Here is a 24,240-nt window from a genome sequence, read left to right as displayed (position 1 = left end):
AATGTATTAAATTGGATGTGACCTACCACCAGCTAAATTGCCACTTAAATGAATGCAAATAGAAGCCCAGACTTCTATCCCTCAGTTTAGTGAGTCAGAGATTTTAACTCAGCACTCTGTCTTTTGTGGAATAAGTTATTGAAAACTCTCTGTGTGGTATTTTCCAGTTTTACCTGATCTCTGTTTTTGAATCTGATGGTGCTCTGAGTGAGAGGCTGTGTATGAAGAATTTAACCATGAAAAATCTCAATCTTTTCAGAAGTATTACATGTCTTGACCATCTCAGGAATTTTATTGGCAGGTTGTAATGAACCTTCTGTCGCAGAGATTGGAATATAACACTGGATGAGATAAACAGATGGTGATTAGAGATTTTCCACTTTCTACTGAGATATTTGAAAATATTGAGAAAAATTAGAATCACCATTCAAGGAGAAAAAATATCCAGATACCTTATCAGTTAAAATTACTACCTGAAGCAAAAGTTTCTCTCCAAACACAAACTTTATTTTTTATTTAAAATAATTTCCTTTCACTCTCTGTAGTGTCCAAGCCATTCTTCCAAGAATAAAGGTGAAAATTATATAGTATTTGGAGAAGCTGTAATTTTTTGATGTGGGCTATAACATTTTTCTTTATAGTAGTCATCGGACCTATCTATAAATAATTTGCCTGATATTTAATATTTGTCAATCTCTCTAAACAGTACTATGTATATAAAGACTTGAAACCTCAGTACAACTTTGTCAAACTAGTTGGGCCCCACATTTGTAGGACCAGTTTCAATCTGTATCTACTTGCTAGAAATGCAGTGTCATTTCTCAGGCTATTATATTTCTGATGCCCTTCAAAGATGTTCATATCTTAGTCCCCAGGATCTGTTACTGTTACCTTCTACCACAAAAGGAACTTTATAACCCTGGCCAGGTAGCTCAGTTGGTTGGGACAGCATCATCCCATACACCAAAAGATTGCGGGTTCAATTCCAGTAGGGGCACATACCTAGATTGTGGGTTCTATCCCTGGTCAGGGAGTATATAGGAGTGAACCAATAAGTGTTTCTCTCTTGCATCAATGTTTTTCTCTCTCTTTTCTCTCCTTCATCAATGAATACATCCTCTGGTGAGGATTAAAACTTTTTAAATAGAGGATTTTACAGATGTGATTTATTTTATTTTGTAGCTTTATTGAGGTTTAAGGGAGAAATAAAATTGTAATATATTTAAAGTATTTGGTGAAAAGCCACTGTCTTCAAGTCATAGGAATTGTATGACAGGAAATTTGAAGAATGAAGCTTGCCTCTAGAGAGCTGACAGTCCTATGGGTAATACAGGTAAGGACAAACATAAAACATACAAGGCAGTGTGTGATAAAGACTATAGGTGATGTTGAGTGGAAAGAATAGAGTTTCACCGTCTGAAGGACCTGGATTATTTATACCACTTATTCATTTTCTGTTATTGATTTCCTCATGGGCATTTTTTTATCTGAAAAATGGGCAATTTTAATTCACAAATTGCTGAGGATTAAATAAAAGGATTGATTGGTTGTTTTTACTGATTATTGCAACAAATACAGGATAAAACAGGATGCAAAAGTAGGTTTCCAGTTGTTGGTATGGAAAAACAATACAATAATTAATGAATAACAATAGAAGAATAAACTCTGTAGTTTGCATATTCACAACTATAAATCTACTTTTGTCCCACACTGTATGTACCTAGTGTATTTTATGTGTTGGATATCATTCAAAGTTCTTGGAATATATCTGTGAATGAAATAAAGTCCCAGTATTTATGGACCTTATGTTATAATATGAAGAGATATGCAACAAATAAGTGGATAAATATAATATCAGTTAATGAAAAATGTTATATAGCTAAAAAGTACAAAGCAAAACATAGGTCAGAGAATGGCTGAAACAGAGAGGGGTAGTTCAGAGGAGGGATATCTCAGCATAATTGCACAATTCCTGACATTGTGTGCTGACACAATAGATGCAAGTTCCTGTCAATGGAAGAAAGGATTCCAGTGTGTGACTTTTGTAAAATTTGGTGAAGGAAGTAGCATTTGGGTTTTTAGGTTGGGGAAGATATCAGCAGGAAAAAATGGAAGGGAAATGTCTTGAAGCTGAGAGAAGAAAATGTACAGGGACATGGAACTTGTAATGTGTGTGTTACTTCTGAGAAGGTGCACTATTTCCCACAGTCATCAAGCCCAACCTAACACCATGTTTCAGTTTGACTTTGAGTTAGGAACATTATTGTCACCAGGGGTTTTGACCTAAACTGGGAAGGGTTCTATTGAGATTTAACTGATTGCCTCTGTAGCTTTCTATACTTCAGCCAGCTCTGCACATTTGGCCCAACTTCTTGACCCAGGAAGTTGGACCACCAGGCAGGCCAACAGTGATCAAGTTTTATCTCCATTCCCTCTGTAACTTTCCTTCTCTCTCTCTTTTAAAATTTTGCTGCTATTTCTAGTGGAATAAATCCCTCCTTGCCTGCCAGAGATATTCCCTAGCTTATTTTAATAATATTAATGTGTTAGGTTAAAGTTTCCAAGACAAATTAAGCTTGAGATATAAAAAAGAGAGGTGAGGTGAAGGTGTTGGGTGCTGGAGGGAAGAAAGGGCCAGAGAGGGCAGGGATGCCTTTGGTTTACCACAGGATGTTCAGACTGTTTTCTCCCACTGAAGAAAGCAAACAAACAGCAAACTGCCTGAATCATGATGCTGTTTCAGAAGGGCAGGGAATTCCCAAATGCTGACTGGTGGGGTCTACACGAGTGTGTTGAATAACAGCCTAACATTAATTTTAAGTTCTTTGGAATTTTAATATTTTTAATATTTTTATTTCTTTGACTATAGTAGGTTGCTGTCCTTCTTTATCTTTGTTCAAATACCTACCACTTGAGCTTTCTTTTTTTAAGAGCAAGAAACTGCCCATCCCCACTTTCTCCCTTCTTTAGATTTTGTCTCTTCTTTATCCCTGTTAATTTTTTGAAAGAATTATCTATTCAAATTTTCCTCATGACCTTACCACTTACTCACTATAATCTGGGTCTTCTGGCAATCTATTGGTAGTTTCTGCTCTTATCAGTCTACTGAAATAATTTTATCAAATGTTAAAACTTTGCCAATTTGCCAATTTTAATGATCCACTGAGTTCTTTTCCATTTTGACCTCTCTGCATCACCTGAGTTCTCTTCACCTCTCTGCCTCTACATTTATTATATTCTTTTAGTTTTTCTTTTTTCTAGATATTCAGTAAAATGATTTCTTTTTCTTTTCTTTTTTAAAATATATTTTATTGATTATGCCATTACAGTTGTTCTATTTTCCCTCTCTTCATTCCCCTCCACCCTGCAACTCCCCTCCCCCACCATTCCCCCCTTTAGTTTATGACCACGTGTCTCAAATTCTTTATTCTATATTTCCCCTACTATTCTTGCCCTCCCCCCTATCTATTTTCTACCTATCATCTATGCTACTTATTTTCTGAACCTTCCCCCCTTCTCCTCCTCCTACTCCCCTGTTGCTAACCCTCCATGTATTCTTCATTTCTATGGTTCCACTCCTGATCTAGCTGTCTTCTTAGTTTGCTTTTGTTTTAAGTGTGGTTGTTAATAACTGTGAATTTGCTGTCCTTTCAATGTTCATATTTTTTATCTTCTTTTTCTTAGACAAGTCCTGCTAGCATTTCATATAATAAGGGCTTGGTGATGATGAACTCCTTGAATTTGACCTTATCTGAAAAGCACGTTATCTGCCCTTCCATTTTAAATGAAAGCTTTGCTTGATACAGCAATCTTGGTTGTAGGTCTTTGGATTTCATGACTTGGAATACTTCTTTCCAGCCCCTTCTTGCCTGTAAGGTCTCTTTTGAGAAATCAGCTGACAGTCTGATGGGAGCTCCTTTATAGGTGACTGTCCCCTTATCTCTTGCTGCTTCTAGGATTCTCTCCTTCTTAATCTTGGCTAATGTAATTATGATGTGCCTTGGTGTGTTCCTTCTTGGGTCCAACTTCTTTGGGACTCTCTAAGCTTCCTGGACTTCCTGGAAGTCTATTTCCTTTGCCAGATTGGGGAAGTTCTCCTTTATTATTGGTTCAAATAAGGTTCCCACTTTTGGCTGTTCCTCTTCCCCTTCTGGTACCCCTATAATTTTAGCATTGGAATGTTTAAAGATGTCCTGGAGGTTCCTAAGCCTCTCCTCATTTTTTTTGAATTCTTGTTTCTTCATTCTTTTCTGTTTGGTCATTTTTTTCTTCCTTCTGATCCACTCCCTTGATTTGAGACCCAGTTTCCTTTCCATCACTATTGGTTTCCTGTGCATTTCCCTTCATTTCAATTAGTTTAGCCTTCATTTGTTCCTCTAATTTGTGACTAAAATCAACCAGTTCTGTGAGCATTCTGATTACCAGTATTTTGAACTGTGCATCTGATAGGTTGGCTATTTCTTGGTTACTTAGAGTTATCGGCTCTGGGGCTTTGAGTTCTTGAGCCATATTTTGGACTTTTCATGCCTGTTACCTTTGAGGAGTGGAGCCATAGGTGTTCACCAGGGTGGGGCAACTCAGTTGCTGGGTTGTGACACTGTATGTGGAGGCGGAGTCAAAGAGAAGCAATGGTGGCCCCCTCTTCTGCTTCCTGCCGCTGGGACCTGCATGGTCTGTCTCACTGCTCACTCCTTCACTGGTTTATCTGCAAGTGAATGTGTGACCGCGGTCAGCCCGCCGCCCTACATCCCTTGGGTCCCCCTGCCACCCCACACCTGGGAGCCCCCCAGGGCTGCCTAGATGCCTGTGTTAGGGGATCTTTCCTGCCCAACCCTGTTCCATTGCTGGCTCCGCCCCTCTTACTGGCTTGGTTGAATGGTTTGTTGTTGTCAGACTGCTGTATAGTTCAATTTTCTGTGTTTTGGCTGCATTTTTGTCTACTAAAACTCTGTTGTCTTTAAAGTTGGTTGTGCAAGGAGGCACAGTGTTTCCACCTACACCTCCATCTTGGCAGAAGTCCTTAAAAAGACTCTTTTTTTCTCTTTCTTCCCTGAATATAGGCATTTTTTGAGACTTCATTTTTAACCCATTTATATTTTCTCTCTTTTGGCATTTTTTTTCGTTTTTCAGTATCCTGAATATGTCTCTCGAAATCTAGGCCCAAATTCCCAGCTACCTTTTGAACATTTCCATCCATATTCTCTCATCAGCTTCTCAATTTAAGCACATCAAAGATGTGGTTCATTTTCTTCCTCTGAGGTCTCAAATCAGGCATCTAAAAAAAGTCTCATGGTCAGGCATATCTTTCAAGCAATGTAGCTGGAAAGTAATACATGAAAACAGGATATTCAGTTCTTCAATTGCTGATACTTTTCATTGTGCTCCCCAGTAATGGTTTTAAGATAGTTCAGTATATGTTTTTAAGAAAAATTTTCAAAATGGGAGACAATATACTTTTCTAAAACAGAACATAAGAATTCAAGCATTTGAAACCCATTTCTAGAAGATTCTTTAGAAGAGCTACTCCGTTTTAACACATTATCATTCTATTATGGAGCCTCACCATGGCTGTTCACATGCTAAGTTTCTAAGTTCTAAGTTGTCTTAGACAAAGTTATTTTATTTTCTACTTTATGTAAGTCCTATTGTGAATATTATAATTCTCTATAGAGGTTGGAAAAGTCTATGGTGATATGAGTATTATTTAAAATACCCATTTAGCTTTTCTATCTCACAACCACCTGATAATTTATTGCATAAATACCAGGTTTAAAAATTGTTTTTCTTCCCAAGTCTCCAGCTGCTGCTGGGTCAGGCACTGAGTGAGCTTGTACAGCTCATTATAAGCAGAGTTTCCTGTCAATAGGAGAGAGGAAGCAGTGCTTTTGGATGAACCTTCATTGTCCCAGCTGGAACAGTGATCATCAGGCAGTGATAAGGCCTTTTTCAGTCTACGTGATCTGTGTGATTCTGACTAACCTTGTTAGGGGGGAGAGGAAAGAAGGGGCAGGCATGAATAACGTTGGGAGCACTATTTCTTTCCTTGGCCTCTCATATCCCAGCCACCAAAAGAATCTAAAACACACTAAGACAGTTCTTTTAAATAACCAGAATGGTTATCTTGCCACAGTTTTGGATCTTGTTGCTTTGAAAAGTGAATATAAAATTATATCATCACATTAATTACAAAAAAAGGTAATTAATGGACTGTCTTTAAAGTAAAATTGGCTATTGTAATATGTTCTAGATTGTGTCTGATTTATTTGGAGTAATTCAATAGTCTATCATCTTCACTTAAAAAGAGTATGCCACAGGACCTCCCTGTGTTTCACCTTTATATATTCCTCACGGTTTCCATCTCATTCTTGCTTCCTTCAACGGACCCTTATATTAAAAAGATGCTTCTTAAATATTTGTTGAATAAATGCTTGATATAAGGAAAGATACCATCAGTTTGTCTTTTCTTTACAAAAAACTTGACAAGGTATGGTATTTTCTGTTATATAAAAAATTATTTTTAATATGTTAAAGCAAAACTATCATTCCCACTTTCCAGATGACAAAACTGAACCCACAAGATTACATTTGTGTGTGTGATGAGCGAAGAGGGTGGTAAATCAGACGTCTACGGAGCGGATGGGCATGTAGATAGCTGGCAAATTAACAACAGTCTCTGATTTTAGCTGTTACCAGTGGCCTATGATCCTAAAATAGAGTAAAAAGACTCCTATAATTTAAAAAGCATTTTTTAAGGAAATTAACTTAGTGATAAAGCTAAGGGAAAAACTGAAGGACAGCTAAAAGATGATTTGGTATGACTCCTTTACTCAGAGGTCAACAATAGCATGGTCCCATTGTTCAAAAGCATTTATATTGAACATGGCATCTTGTGAAGTTCCATCTCAAATGCTCCCTATCATAAAATTCTATTTAAAATTATTAAAAGCCAGAATGGGCTACTAAATCCAGTTACAGTGGGATTTTAAAAGTATTTTCCAGGTAAGTGTAGGAAAGCAAAAAGCAAAACAAAACAAAATGAAATAAAAACAAAAGTTTTATTTGTTTCTTATAATTACTACATTTTAAAATAAAATATTTGTAGCTTTTTCCATTTGTAGTACAGTGGAGGTTTAAGGGCTTTAGATTTACATAATTTGGTTTGAATCTCAGATATAATATCTTGAAACTGTTAAATTGCTCTGAGCTAAATGACCTTATTTTTATAATTTTAAAATATAAATGAACGATAATGCAAGTCAGTGTCAAGCACAGCAATAGTTAATTAATTAATTTAGTTTTTACTATAATTATTAGTTTAAAATACTTTTATTTTAGTCAGTTTTATATGTATTCATAATGGTACTGATTCAAGTGTTAACTTTTTCTTGACCAATGAGTGACATTCTTTCTGAATGAATATCCTAGGTGCCATTCATATTGATTATGTGTGAGAATACTGTCTACTTGCAAAAGAACACTTTTCTGAACAAAACATAGAAATGTGTGATAGATATGTGATATTATTTACTCCTGTCACTTGTTGACCATTCTTTACTTGAGTTTATGCCATAAAATAGCATTTTACTTTATAGAATTCAAGGCTCATGTGTGTATATGTGTGTGTATGTTAAACTAAGCAGATAAATGTCCTGATAAAGATGGAAATGACAGTGCTTGAGTTGTTTAAGCAAGATGTATTCGACCTGACTTCTAGAGTTTGCAATAATACAAATATATGATCTAATACAACAAATGTAGTGTGATATTAAAGTGACAGATTTCTTTTAGGCCAAAAACTGTCCTAAAATTTGTTACCAAAAAAAAAGTAGAATAGCATGTAAAGCAGAATTTTCAGTTTGCATCTGGAAAATATTCTGAATATGTTTTATAGATGTTCCACACTTCAGACATGTATTTTCAAATTCATTTAAATCTAAGAAATTAGAATGTTAAGATGAAATCCATTAGTTTTAAAGGCTTTTCTAATGATGCTAATGTAATGCTATGGAAAGTGACACACATGGTAAGTATGGTATTTGGGAGTATAGAGTTGAAAACTATACTAGATATCGACATATACCTCCAAATTCATGTATATACTGGTATATTTCCAGATTAAGGGCTCAAGTCAAAAGTGCTGGCTTATGTTTGTCTAGTGGACTTCTTCCCCTCATACACCATTCTGATCTTCCTTATAACCCTTTACCATCTCACTCTCCTCCCTAACACACAGAATAGGGCTATTATGTAATGCAGCTTAAAAGGGGTATATGCACCATAAATGGTGTTCCCTGCAGTTGTGCCATAAATACTCAGCCTGTTGGCCACAGGCAATAATCCTGTCTAAAATCTGGCAAAAATACATGTCTAAAGAAATAGTAGCTTGGAAGTTCAAACTGATAATGCAAACACTTTCTTCTTAACAAAAACTATGTCTTTGTTATTAACCCTTTCCCTTTTCTCCCAGCTTTCTCAACCTACCTGTAGCCAAGGCTATAAGTATAAGCAATTACACCACTGATCATTTGACTTCTTAAACTATCACCTTATTTTGTGACATATTTTTTAATCCTATTTAACATAGAAAGTGTTGGAGGTTTTCTCTCCTTCTCTCTGTTTTTGGAATGGAGAGCAATATCCTACCTAAACCTCTTAATATATCTCAAGACTAAAAATAACTTAATATACAATCAAAAGAATCACTACTTTTCTTTTGATTTGGTCAAGATAGTGTTTCATCACTAACAGCAGAAATGGGGTTTAAGGAAGGGCTTGAATAAACTTCACAACATTGTTTTCAGAAGCTAAGAGATATATGAGGCCTGTCCAGAACGTCTCCAGCCATGTGATGTGAAAAATAGACATTTATTGAAGAAGATATAAGATACAAGAAACATTGTGCATAAGACAATGACACCTTAGTCCTCTTCAAAGTAGGCACTTTGGGACATCACACAGTTCTCCCAATTACCATCATTGGCCTCATCATATTTTCCTGAATCTCATCAACTGACTGAAATCTCTTTCCTTTCAAAGGTGATTTTAGTTTTGGGAAAAGCCAAAAGTCACAGGGCACCAAATCTTGGCTGTAGGGAGATGAGTCACCTGGGTGATTTGATGTTTCAACAGAAAACTCTGCATGCAACTTGATGCATGAGCGGGTGCATTGTTGAGATGAAGCTGCCAATCACTAGTTGCCCATAGCTGCAGCCCTCTGAATGATCTGCACAGTTTCTACAGAGGAATGTTCAAACTTAATATATAATCTGGTATAGATTTGTTGCTGTACTTGCTCAGTTATTTTAAAAAATATTTTATTGTTATGCTATTATAGTTGTCCCATTTTTCTCTCCCCTTTATTACCCTGTGCCCTGCACTACCCCTTCCACTAGCATTCCCTCTTCTTAGTTAGTGTCCATGGGTCATACATATAAAGTTCTTTGACATCTCCATTTTCTATACTATCCTTAACCTCCCCCTGTCTATTTTGTACCTACCATTTATGTTTCTTATTCCCTGCACCATTTCCCCCATTCTCCTACCTCTCACTCCCTATTGATAACCCTCTGTGTGACTCCATTTCTGTAAATCTGTTCCTGTTCTAGTTGTTTGCTTTGTTTGATTTTGGTTTTGGTTTTTAGGTTCAGTTGTTGATAGTTGTGAGTTTGTTGTCATTTTACTGTCTGTACTTTTTATCTTTTTCTTAGATAAGCTCCTTCAACATTCCATATAATAAGGAAGCTCTTTCAACATTCCATATAATAAGGGTTTGGTGATGATGAACTCCTTTAACTTGACCTTATCTGGGAAGCACTTTATCTACCCTTCTGTTCTAAATGAAAGCTTTGCTGGATAGAGTAATCTAGGATGTAGGTCCTTGCCTTCCATGACTTTGAATACTTCTTTCCAGCCCTTTCTTGCCTGAAAGCTTTGTTTTGAGAAATCAGCTGCCAAAAATCTTGATTTTTGAGAAACTGAGAGTGGAGCAAATGGCATTTTTCCCTCTTGGACCCCTCCCCCCACACACAGCACTACAAGGCAGCATTGTGGGTTGCTTCACCCTACTGAATGCTTAAGGCTCTGCCCTTACAACATAATAGAAATGCCAAGACAAAGAAATATGGCCCAAATAAAAGAACAAATCAAAACTCCAGAAAAACAACTAAGTGATGACAGGATAGCCAACTTATCAGAGGTAGAGTTCAAAACACTAATAATCAAGATGCTCACAGAAATAGTTGCATATGGTAACAAAATAGAGCAAAAAGTGAAGGCTATGAAAAGTGAAATAAAGAAAATACACAGGGAACCAACAGTGAAGGGAAGGAAACTGGGATTCAAATCAATGATTTGGAGCAAAAGGAAGAAATAAACATTCAGCCAGAAGAGAATGGAGAAATAAGAATTCGAAAAAATGAGGAGACCCTTAGGAATCTCTGAGACAACTTTAAATGTTCCAACATTCAAATCATAGGGGTGCCAGAAGGAGAAGAACAAGAGCAAGCAATTGAAAACTTATTTGAACAAATAATGGAGAACTTCCCCAAACTGGCAAAGGAAATAGACTTCCAGGAAGTCCAAGAAGCTCAGAGAGTCCCAAAGAATTTGGACCAAAGGAATTACACACCAAGGCACATCATAATTACCAAGATTAAAGATAAGGAGAGAATATTAAAAGCAGCAAGAGGAGAGAGTTACCTACTTGCTTAGTTATTTTGAATGTGATGGCCACACAGTACACATGCTCACTCAATGGCATTTGCTACCCCCACTGTCTTGTACAGTGAAGTTGTCATTGTTCATGCATATGCATGCCAGTCCACTCTCCTTGGCTCTTAGGTTACAATGATGTTGCACAAATTGTTCTTATTATTTTAACAATTGTTAGTCTTTTTATGGATAGATCTTACACACAGACATGTTTTACTTTCTGTTAATAGCCCAATTTTTATTTATTATTTATGAGTTGCCTAAAATCTTCTTACATTGGTGTTTGTTTTTCAAAAAGTAAAGCCAGTTGTGAAATAGTTTGGGTTCATTTCATAAAGTACACTAATAATACTATCATTGTGTGGTGTTGAAGCCATAAAGAAATTTCTGATTTTGTTATTTTTACTGTATGTTAAGGCTTATAAGAAAGTAGGACTTCCAGCCAAGATGGAGGCATAAGTAGATACACTGTGTCTCCTTGCACAACCAAAAGAAGGACAATTTAAAAACAAAAATCAACCAGAACTTACAGAAAATTGAACTGTATGGAAGTCTGACAGCGAAGGAGTTAAAGAAGAAATATTCATATAGATCAGTAGGAGGGGCAGAGATGGGCATCTGGGCAGAGAGGACTCATGACAAAGCAGTGGTGGAGGACCGAGGTGGGCAAAGTGGCAGCTGGAGGACCCAGCAGAGTGGTGGATTATGGAGTGGGGTGGGGGGGCAAGGCTGCAGCTGGTGGACCATCAAGGCTGCAGCTGGTGGAGCAGGCGATTCCACATTCACCTGCAGATAAGTCAGGAAGAATACCTGGGGAGCAAGACGGACCTTTCAACCTAGGATCCCAGTGGGGAAATAAAGCCTCAAGCCTCCCAAGGAGGAACACATCAAAGCACATCATAATTACATTACCCGAGATTAAAGATAAGGGGAGAATCTTAAGAGCAGCAAGGGAAAAGAAGAGAGTTACCTACGAAGGAATTCTCATAAAACTGTCAGCTGATTTCTCAGAAGAGACTTTACAGGCAAGAAGGGGCCAGAAAGAAATATTCCAAGTCATGAAAGGCAAGGGCCTACATCCAAGATTGCGCCATCCAGCAAAGCTTTCATTTAGAATGGAAGGGCAGATAAAGTGCTTCTCAGGCAAGGTCAAGTTAAAGGAGGTCATCATCACCAAACCCTTAGTATATGAAATGTTAAAGGGATTTATCTAAGGAAAAAAAGATAAAAAATATGAACAGTAAAATGACAGCAAACTCATAGTTATTAACAACCACACCTAAAACAAAAATAAAGCAAACTAAGCAAACAACTAGAACAGGAACAGAACCACAGATTGAGATTGCTTGGAGGGTTATCAACAGGGAACTGGGTGGGGGGAGAGGTGGAAAAGGTACAGAGAATAAGTAGCATAGATGGTAGGTAGAAAATAGACAGGGGAAGGGTAAGAATAATATGGGAAATGTAGAAGCCAAAGAACTTATATGTATGACCCATGGACATAAACTAAAGGTGAGGAAAGTAGGTGGGAGGGGGTATGCAGGGCAAAAGGGAATAAAGGGGGGAAATGGGATAACTGTAATAATATAATCAATTAAATATATTTTTAAAAACTTATAAGGAAAGTACTCATTTTTCCAGATAAATAGCCTATTTTAGCCAAGAAATTCTTGAAGTCAGACCCTCTGCCTTATTTATTTCACTTTTCTTAATGCCTGCCTCACTCATAATTTGGCATGTAGAAGGCACTGAATTTGTGTTTGTGAACATTTGATATCTTTTTTGGATCTATGTGGGAGGCAACTTTGCCCGCAAGTTCCCCCGTCTGCCATGGATGAAAATGAAACTACCAAGACATGATCTGCTTGGGGAGGAGAGGTGGTCAGTCTCTCACAGGAGAAAGACCAAGACCCTTTTCCTCAATGGGCTTTTAATGGGTTCATTTTGCACAAGAATACAGGTAAGGATCAATAGATAGCCTTCAAAGAACTATGAGGGCTTATTCTCAGTCAGGGTCAGATAGCTAAAGAGCCATAAAACTTGGAAGAACAAACTTCTTGCTTGGACCCTTATCATTTAAATGAGAGCATTCTTAAACAAAGCAGGTTTCACAGGACTTTAGGAACTCTTTCTTATGCCCGATCATCCCAGAACTGCTCTAGCTGGCAGAGAGCTGCACCACCTCCCCAGTCATAGGTTTTTAGGCTTAGGCTTAAGTGGATTAGAGCCAGGAAGTACTTCTCTCAGATGGAAATGGGGACTCAGGCTATGCCAGAATTGCCGGGGGGCGAGGATCCATCACTCCCTCTTTGCTGCAGCCCCCGAGTCCTTCCTTGATGGCCTCCCAAGTGATCGTGTCTGGCTTAGTTTGGCTCTCCTCTGAGGGGTCTTACCTGTCTCTGACTAACTGACCAAGCCTTGGGGGCAGGGGATGAAGCAGAAGCAGTGTTGCCAGAGATAAGCTTTGTCTCCTTAGTGGCTCACAGTCCAGCGGTTGCTCACTCAGTCTTACCCTTGGGGCGGGGGGAGGGGCAGTTACAACTCCTGAAACCAGGCAGAGCAGTTCCCAACAGATCTATTCTAGTTTCATTATATCTGAGGTGCATACAATCAAGGAGATTTTCAAAAAAGCATTTAGATGTAAATTGCTTTGGTCATTTGTTTCCAGGGACTGGTCAATTCTTTTTATTTTACAACTAATAGAATATTATAAGATGGTACCATTTTAATTTTTGAGCCATAGAAGTAAATTGAGCTAAAGCATTAATATATTCTTTAATAAGATAATCCACTGCTACTGCAATTTTTTATCTTGTTATTTGTAATAGTGCATATTGTATAGACTTAAAAATCCAGTGGGCTAGTTATGCAGAAGTTCCAACACCAATGCCAGCCATGCTTACATTTGGACAATGCCTTTCAATTTCATGAGGTCAATTAGTATCTCATTTTTTCCACACAACACCACAGTGAGATAAGTACTTTTTATCTCCCTTTTACATGAGAATTCATTGAGATACGGTGAAAGTCATTTATTTGTTACACAACTCATATGGTTATAACTCAGATGACCTGGTTCCAAATTTAGAATGACTTTCTAGACTTGGGTAAGTCATTTATCTCTCTGATTCTCTGTGTGCACACTTAAAATGGGAATGATAATATTCACATTTCAGGATTTTTATAAAAATAAATGTAATAAATGTTAAACGTTTGGCACTAAGTAATAGTGACTATGCTCTTAATTTGAACATAAAAGGCATATTTAGCTCAGCCAATCTGAAGTATTCATGTTCCCACAAGTGTTAGGAATGAAATTGCTAAAAAGAAAAGTAGGAGTAGCCATATAATGGGAGGTAAGAAGTGACATATACTCAAATGGATGCTATACAAAATATTAATTACCTGCAGTCATTATTACGAATTACCTGGGGAGAACACACAACACTGAATGCTGATGACCACAACTACACCAGCCTCACTTGGATAGCTAGAGAACTGGGACTGCCTTGAACATTTTAAAATCCTCTCAGAGAGGAAGACAGTTTACAACCAATAAACATTGGCAGAATTAATAAAATAACTTCTTTCATAATGCTATCTTGTGTTGGGTTGATAAATCAATTTTGTCTTCATAAGACTTTTCTGTAATTGCACTTTGTCTTTCATGTAGTTTGTCAATGCATACATTCCACACAATGTGAGATATATTCCCTTGAATATATAAGATGCTAAACATATATTATTTACATGAGTGACTGTCAAGAGTATGTGACAGATGTGTTCTTGCCTCTCTCACTTTGGGTTGTCCTAGGTAGCTTGGTTTATGGAAAGAGGCCTTCAGTAGCCCATGTTTTCATTCAGTATAGTGCTTTTATCACAGAATTTAGAAATTTTAGTTAATACCTACCCTAGATATATTCATCTCCCGTTGGTTTAATCCTTGGGAAAGTATGTAATTGGCCCATTATTTTACTAGCATGTTGCTGTATTACTGGAATATTTATTAGCCTACTATATTCTTAGATTTATTCTTTTGTGAGCATGGGGCTAGCAAACATAAGGTCTGAGAATGATGCCAGGTTGGACAATGGAGAAGGGAGCAGTGGTCAAAAAGACAGATACTTCACTTTTTTCTTCCCTGTGGAAATAGATAAGAAAATGAGCTTCTATGCCCTACTTTTGACATCATTATAATTAATCCCAAATAAGGGATTCTTTTTAGTTGAAAAGACTAATAACATTTATAGGAATAATTTTGAGTAATTATTCATAATTGCTATTTAAAGCTGGAAGAGATTGACTGACATAGGAACAGTGAGTACCCTCTCAACAGAAATGTTTAAACAGATACTTCAGATATGGGATCCATAAGTGAGATAGGGTTATTTCTGGAGTTAAGTCTGTGATTCTGTTCCTATTATACAAAGTGTGGTCTCTTAATTGGTGTTTCTACAAAAAAATTGACCTAAAATTTTTACCTAGGATGTTATGAGCAGTTGACCCCAAGGGAGGATCTCATGATAATCAGAATACTGTAACTCACATTTTTAAAAAGCCTTTCAAGAACAGAATGCTGGAGCTCAGGCTGATGTAGCTCAGTGGATTGAGCATGGGCCTGCGAACCATAGGATCATGGTTCAATTCCCAGGCAGGGCACATGCCTGGGTTGCAGGCCAGTTCCCAGCAGGGGACTCACGAGAGGAAACCATACATTGATATTTCTCTCCTTCTCTCCTTCCCTTCCCCTATAAAGATAAATAAGTAAAATCTTTAAAACAAAAGAACAAAATGCTGGAGAAGAATGAGCATCTGCATACTGACCTAAGCCATAGATGGCTTTTCTTTTTGGTGAAATGTATGGTGCTTATTCTCATAGATTTAATTTTAAATTATTGTAGCCGGGGGAGAGAATTTTTTTCAAAGGAATGCAGTTGGAGGATCTCACTTCTTTTTTTCCCACTAGGCAAAACAGTAGGATTAACAGTTAAATTTTTAAGAGAAGGCAACTTGTTAGGAGCTAGTTTAAGTCAGTTTATATTTGGGATTTGGAAGTGACTTTAGAGATTGCATCAAGAGACAAATATAGCTTAATTTGCCAGGGAGCTGAAGACATTTTAAAGAATTTCTATATTCTTTCTTCCATAGTAACATACAAAACATTTATTTAGGAAAGGTGATTTACTATGATGTAAACTACCCATTGAAAAAAACAGAAGCACATCATTTACCCAAAAAAGCAGTGTACTAAGACCCTGTATTGGTTTAGTAGCTAAAAGTAACAAAAGTTTTTTACCTCATAGTTTCTGTGGGTTAGAAGTCCAGCTGTGGCTTAGCTAGATCCTCTTCTTAGGATCACTTAAGTCTGCAGTTAAGGTATTGTTTAGAACTAGATTTCATCTGGAGTTCAGGGTCCTCTTAAAACCTCACTGATTATTGGCAGAATTCAGTTTCTTGAACACTGGAGCCCTCACCTCAGAGGCTGTCTACCAATCTCTGTTAGATGGTTCTATTTACAACATGGCAGTTTGCTTATTCAAAGCTAACATGGAAGCATCTGCTGCTGCTTTGGGTCTCTTTTTCTGACTCTGACTTCTAGATTTTTATAAATGCTTATACATTTAGGTCAGACCCACCAATGATGATCTCCCTTTTGATTAATTTAAATTCAGTTAATTAAAGCCTTTAGTGACATTTGCAAAATCCTTTCATTTTTGTCATATAACTTTACTTAATCTTAGGTGGTGACACTTATACTCACCAGTCTCACCCACACTCTAGAGAAGGAGATTGTACAGGGCATGTACACCAGGAAGCAGAAATCTTTGGGGCCATTTTAGAATTCTGTATACCACTATTTTCTTTTCTATGAGAGAATGAATAGTTTACCTCAGACCTTAAGTGCAAAGAAACAGAAGTCACAATGATTTCTTAGAGAAGAATTTAAAGTCAACCATACTTAAATACTTCATGAACTGTCCTCCAGTGAGAATACAATTACTTATGATAATCTCACTAATTGGTGATTGGATTTTTCTCCCTTAAACGAAAGTAAGCAGCAGACCAATCATGACAATTTAGTTTCATCCTTAGGATAACTGCTAGAGACTACCTAGGACCACTGTGTTGACAATGAGTCTAAGGACACATCTGGGCTTAGTAGGAAGCTATGCGGTGATTAATGAGGAATGTCTGATATGGCAAGGGAAGTGGTATAGTGACATAAGTATTTGTCATATCCTATATGTATCTTGAGCTATTTTCTTCTTGAAAAGTTTAGCCTTTTTTTAGAATTGTAAAGGAAATACAAGTTGAATTGATTTCAATTTTGATCATTTGTAATGTCTTGAAAGCAATTAAAAGAGAGATTTATTAAGAGACTTATTTCAGGTAAGTTAAAAATTCAGCTTATTGTAAAAGGGAAATGTTTAGGGAATGAATATTTTTATTATTTATTAATTTTCAAAATATTTATAGTGTACTTATTTTAATGCACCTATGTGCCAGACACTATCCTAAGTACTTTAGAGGTATAATCTGATCTAATCTGTGTAAACAATCTCAGGAAGTAGATATAATTATTCCCATTTTATGGGAAAGCTGAGACAATGTGAGGATAAATAATGTACCTATACTCACATAGTGGAGGAGCTGTAATTCAAATGCAGTCTGACTCCAGAGACTATGAGTTTAACCATTGCAATATTCTGGATAAATCTGAATCCTTGAGTATGAGGTTACATATATTTTCATAGATATTACTAATGTACCTGATTTCACAATTGCTCTCGAAGTCCTGATAAATTGATCCATTCAATAAATCTTAAATGACTAACACATATCAAATATTGTATTTGGTTATATCTTAAGGAAGTTTTGGGAGATGAGAAAAACAGGGAGAAAAATTAGACATTTGCTTTGTAATAAATAAGTGTATAATCTGGCATTGATAAAATAAGTAGATAATATGTATACAATCAACAAATTATAATAAACGCTGTAAGAAAGTTATAGGCAAAGAACTAAGGAAATTCAAATGTATATTGGGAAAACTGGAAATTCACATATTTGCCTTGAAAGAGTTTGAGGCTATTTGAACAGAAAAGATTGTAGAGATACTAAATGCAAGAGATGAGTAAGTGTACCCAGGATAGAGAAGTGTAATGGAAATATCTTGAGGATCACTTGAAGCAAGCAAGTGGGAGGAGGATGAGACAGAAGTTGGGGAGAAGTCAAGGGGGCAAGGGTAGTCAGCAGGACATAATGGAAAACATGTGAAGTGTGGGAGTCAGAGCTGATCAAAACAGCTGAGTTCTTCAGAGCAGAAGCAGATGTCCATAGTCACTAGGGGTGATAGGAAGTTATTGGTGAACTTAGAGGAAGTAGTTTTGAGTTGACAAGAGTTAATAAGCTAATGGTTTTCAGGAATGAAGATAGAAGATATAAGTGTCATGAAATGTGACAATCAATTGCAGATACTTTTCACAAATAATACATGTTTCACCTTTGTCAGCTTCAGATCAGAAGACACATATAGTGGGTATGATGTTTTCACAGGTCATAGCTCACTTCTATAAAAATTAATTTTTCTATAAATGGAATGTATTTCTAGTATAAGTCTCCCTTCCTCAAATAGTAGAAAACTCAATTATTTTCAAGTAAATCTTCAAATTCAGTCCATGTTGTGACTTCTTTTATTTCAGGTCTTTATATTGGTCAAAGAAGGGCTCAATATCCTGTTCTGAGAGTTCAGTTACACACGTGGTAACTGGGCTGCTGTAAAGAAGGGGAATTTGGGTCTTAGCTATTCTGCGACATGTGCCAGCATGGGCTGAGATGGAAACCATGTGGTTTGGTTGTTGGTCTATTTCCATTGTATTCACTGAGAGGTTATGTTCCTATGGACCCCCATATCAAATCCATCTAGGTCTATTTCTGCCCCACTTTCCTCTGCTTATGTTCTCCAACTGTAAACCAGGCTCAACTATGATCAATAGTTTGTTCTCAGCTTTTCTAACCTCCCCTAGGGAGCTCAGAAAATTGTCAGAGGCTGACCTGAGCTGCTGAGATTCAGGGTAAGGTGGGTGGGATAGCAATTTTCTGTTTCAGGTTCTCCTTTATGCACAGACTTACCCTGACCATTTCTACTTGATGGCTGCCACTCATACTGGAGCTGATGGCATTGCTAAAGCCTTTGTTACCTCCTTGAGTTTAAGCTCTCCTCTATAATAGCCTGAAACATGTCTGCCTGGGTTATCAAAAATCATCCCCCATACCCAATCTATCATTTTTTGGAACAGGCTGTGAGGTATTAGGCTGCATCTCAAGAGTTTAGAAGTTTCAAAGCTGTCTTCCCTCCATCCCAAGTCAAATTGATCTTGTTTGTAGAGGTTAGGTTAGGTAGCTTTTTATATTTTCTTCTTTTCATGCTACTTGTTAAATGATATAAAATTTATGTTAGACTTTGTCTCCTCTGAAGATTCACTTTTTGAGTTTCAAAATACTCAGATTTTCTGAATTTGAGTGCTTGGCTTTCACAATGATGACCCTGCTATGAATTGCAAAATTTTATTTGGAGCTAAAGCCAAAAACCTCTGATTCTTCATGCAGCTGTGTTAGTCATCCTCAAGTCAATGTTCGCCATCCATGTCAAAGGGTGATGGTCACAGAAAGAGTGTATGTTGGGGGATGGGGAGGGGGAGGGTCAATGTGGCACTGCTATTGGTAAAACTGGGTGGTGATGTCAAGGAGTAGAGAAACAAATATCACAGTTTTTTATCCTTTAACACATTTATGAAATTTATGAAATTAAAATATCTGTTAATTTTCAAGAAAACTTTCATTTGACTCCTCTTATGAGGAAATTTTAAAGAACATGGGGCCTTTTTACCTAGAGAAAATTAGTCTCTGGGGATTATTGGCTGGTTTCTAAAAGTTCACTAAGCTGTTGTTGGGTGGGGAGCCATCAAAAGAAGGAGGAAGGGAATTCTCATGTATTGAGTCCCTGTTTTGTGCCAGTACCGTTAGGCATTTTGCTTCTGTTATTAGTTTTATTCTTTACAAAAACCATGCGAAAGTATAATCAGTAGAGAAGCAGAGGCTCAGAAAAGTTAAACAACATAACCTTAGAGAAATAGTAACACAAAGTGGTCATAAGCACAATCTCTGGAGCCAGACTGTCTGGGGTTAAACCTGGCTGTGTAACTTACTACTGTGTGACACTGGACACTTTGCTTAACCTCTTTGTCCCTCAGTTTTCATAATTGAAAATGGGGAAAATAGTAATATCTACTCTTAAAGTTGCTAGGACTAATGTGCTAATGTATAGAAAGTGATTAGAAAAGTGCCTGGCACTTAGTAAATGCTATAGAGAGGCTTTTATGCTATTATTATTATTATTATTATTATTATTATTATTATTTTAAACCATCCCAGCCATAAAGCTATAAAGTAACAGAGCATGAATTTGAACCCAGGTCTGTCTGATTTTAAGCAAACATTACATAAAGTAATACCATATATTTATATTTGTTTAATTTTATAATTTCTTTAATAATTTTCTGCCATAAATACTTATTAAGCTTTTTCTATATAATAGGTAGCATGTTACATAGCTTGGAGAAAATGATCTGTATACATGGAATGACTTGCTGAGTGCTACCTCATCAAGAAAAGTGGCTGGATGGATTGTCTCAAATTGGATGGCTGGCTTAATACACGAGCTTCATCAGGAATATTGGGAGATCATTAAGTCTTCCCAAGAAGACATAACTGCCAATTGAGAGAAACATATCAAACATATTTAGAAACTTGAAGAATGACCCTAAATCAAATGTCATAGGAGTACAGTGTCCACAGTGCAGGCGTTGATTTATAACCAAGTCACCTTTTACATGGGCAATGCCACATAATAGTATGGATTGATTTACTCAATGATGGTGCCATGGGGTCAACTACAAATTTAATAAAAGTCAGGTATACAAAAAGAATCATAATTTCTAATATTTCATAACTGAAGTAATGTTGCCCTCAAGCTCTGTCCCTCTGGCTAATTGGGTGGGGAAGGGCAGAAGTGGGGAAAGGGATTTAAACCTGCTGATTGATATTATCTTATTCTCTTCTACTTTAAAGTAATATTGCTTAAACTTTACACAGTCTTTTTGTGGTAAACCCTTCATCTTTCAGAGTTTATCCATTTCTCTTTCATATAGTGGCATCTTATTTCAAGCGGAAACCTGTGTATCTCTTTATACCATTTAGGAAAGGACCTTTGGTCTAGACCCTGTCCCTGGACCAGCAAATCTATCTGCCAGCTTATCAAAACAGGAATGATAGTGCTGGGTGTAATTAGTTAATATATAAAGTTATATGTCCACAAGATCTTTGGAAAGTACTAGTACATTGTTCTGACACTCTTAAGATTTCAGATCCTTCTTTATTTATAAGGCCCTAAAATACAATAACAACAAAAAAATCCCCTGATTTATTTTAATTCTTTATGTCCTTAAGAATACTTATGCATATTCAAGTTTACACATCTCATTATTTTGAACATATTATTATTAGTCCTAAGTACATTTACTTGATAAATTGCCTTTGGAATAGTACCATACAATGAGATATTTTGTGACCTAAAAAAAATGTGAAGCCAATTGTCACAGCAGCATTTTGCTGAATTTTGGCATAGCTTAGAATAACTAAATATGAAACATTATAGAACAGGTAAAATTTTTCAGTCTCTGCTTTTATATTTAAGTTAATGGATGCCCCCAAATAATGAGACATTCCACTTATAAATGATCTAATCTTATAGTGAACAGTATGGAAAGGTGTCAACTAATAGCATTCCAGAAGAGAATTTAGAAAATACTTCTGAATTTACTTAGTTATCTGAAAGAGCTAATCATTTTTTCAAAGATTGAAATAATTCTTTCAAAAGAAGAGAAATGTTCCTTTGTGCTAGAATTTTCTCTTTTACTTTATACTCAAATTTGAAATGCATGTTATCCAGACTTTTCTTAAATTGTGTTTAAAAATCCATTTACAAATATTTTTCTTACTCTTTGAATTTAAATGTCCTTTGTAAATCAGAATAATTGCAAATGTCCTTTTGTGAAAAAAAGGGTTAATATGTCAGATCTGAGATATCTGTCCTTAAAAAGTTTTGCTTGCAACATTGGCCCTTAGCTGATGTATAAGAATTTGAATTTGGGGAGTTTATCCCAAACTTCCTATTCCCATTCCCTAACTGATAAAGGTGGTTCTCTGTTCCCAGACTTGCAACACAGTGTGGTTAATACTGAAAACCTGCCTTCCTTCTGGGGGTCTGAAATTTTGGTATATGCCAAGCAGAGGGTACCTTGGACACTGAGTCTCCAGGGGGCTCCCGTGGGTGAAACAGTATGAACATGTTTGTGTATTTTGTTGTTGTTGGGGAAGAGCACTCCATGGAAGGAGGCAAGCATAAGGAAGCCTGCACATGTATTGCTACAGACTCTGCCTGTGCCTTCCCACTATGATCTGCTGTCTATTCTAACCATATTGCCGTTTTAAGTCTTAGCTGTGAGTACAACTATATGCTGAGTCCTGTGAATCCTTTTAAAGAACACACATGGATTCGTCTTGGGGACTCCAGTGCCTTTGCAATATGCTATAATTTTTTTAAAGAAACAACACATTTGACAGAATAATAAAAAGTACAAATGTGCCATAACTGCTGCTTTACAGGTCTTTCACCACAAAGGGTAAATTTTGTCTCATTTTTCTGACAAGCAACTAGATCAAGCTTTATTTCTTTTTCCAATAGTGTGTAATATGTAACAAGACAGCAGAGATATCTGGCTACAATATAAATACCAAATAAAGAAAACAAACATGCAAAATTTAAAAAGATATCCTGTTGTGTGAATGGTATAATTTTAATCCAAATAAGGTTAAGCATGGCCCTTTATAGCTATTGGGCCCAGAGGGGGAGAAAAATGTAGCTGAGCTGGTAAATGTGTAACATCTGGCAGGCCGCTGTTACCAGCTCTTATTTTAGATTACTCAGAGTCCTGGCTGTATGAAATGTAACTCTGAATCTCAAAGAACCCTCAGCGGGAATTTTTGAAACTTCATTTATTTTTCATTTTTCAGGGCTCATTTAGTTGGTAAATGCAACAGAAGTGTGACTTAAATGAATATATGGTAGGTATGATGTTGAGCAACAAGTCAGAAAAAGAGACAGCTGTAACTCTTGGTGTCATGAGTTTTAAGCTTATGCCTCCATGTTACCAGTTAGAGTGTTGTGAAAACTCGCCGCTGACTAATCGCATGCTGGCCTAATTAGATGGGAAAGTCTGAAAGCCAGTTAAATCTGAAATGGTTGTATTCCCCAAGCTCTCTCAAAGTACCTATTTATAACTATTCTGGGCTCAGGATACTTTTTAAAATGTTGCTAAGAGATTTCAAAATTCCATGAATTTAGTTAGTATTTCATTGAATTAAATGAACTGAACTTCAGATTTTGCTGTAATAGAAAATAGAAATTAGAAGTAAAAACTCAGTTTGCATAATTACATGGTTGTCTCTAGTTGCAGACTGTTTACTTTCCCAGGCTTCATATCTCATATTGTTATTCTATCCAGTATAAAAATTAATTATTACACTATCAAAGGACTGGAATGACAGCACTCTGCTAATGTAACCTGACCCGAGACTAAATGGGAAAGTGTTTTGGAGTGTTATGTAGATTTATAAAAACCCAATTTATTGCCCTTGTTATAGAATTAATTTGATCAAATAAAATGTACTCACTGAACCCTGGCTGGTGTGGCTCAGTGGATTCAGTGCTGGCTTGTGAACCAAAGGATCGTTGGTTCAATTCCCAGTCAGGGCATATGCCTGGGTTGTGGGCCGGGTCTCCAGAAGGGGAACATTAGAACATTAGAGAAACACATTGATGTTTCTCTCCCTCTCTTTCTCTCACCCTTCCCCTCTGTCTAAAAATAAATTTAAAAAGCCTTTTAAAAAATAAAATAAAATGTGCCCACTGATAATAATACCCACCACTTATGATCAGTAATTTCCCCAAGAATACAGAGGATTCCACATATTTTTTCTAACTAATGAGCAATCTCACTTTTATTTTATTGCCTTCCTGTATTACTTTTTTTTCCTGGATTATTTCCCCTTTAAACATATGTGGTCTGTCCAGAAAATCTCCAGCCATGTATTATGAAAAATACAGACATTTATTGAAGAAGATATAAGATGCAAGAAACATTGTATGTAGGACAATGATGTCTCAGTCCCCTTCAAAGTAGACACATTGGGACTTCACACAGTTCTCTCAATTGCCATCAGCTGCCTCATCATATTTTCTTAAATCTCATTGATGATCTGAAATCTCTTCCCTTTCAAGAGTGATTTTAGTTTTGGGAAAAGCCAGAAGTTGAACAGTGGCAAACCTGGGCTATAGTGGGGCTGAATCACCTGAGTGATTTGATGTTTTGCCAAAAATCTCTGTAGGAGACATGATCTATTATTGGT

This window comes from Sturnira hondurensis, unplaced genomic scaffold (assembly GCF_014824575.4).
Source record: "Sturnira hondurensis isolate 20B ecotype Veracruz unplaced genomic scaffold, ASM1482457v3 Scaffold0025379, whole genome shotgun sequence".
NCBI classification, from domain to species: Eukaryota; Metazoa; Chordata; class Mammalia; order Chiroptera; family Phyllostomidae; genus Sturnira; species Sturnira hondurensis.
The sequence above is the reverse complement of the archived record's forward strand: the minus strand, read 5'-3'. Positions refer to the sequence as shown.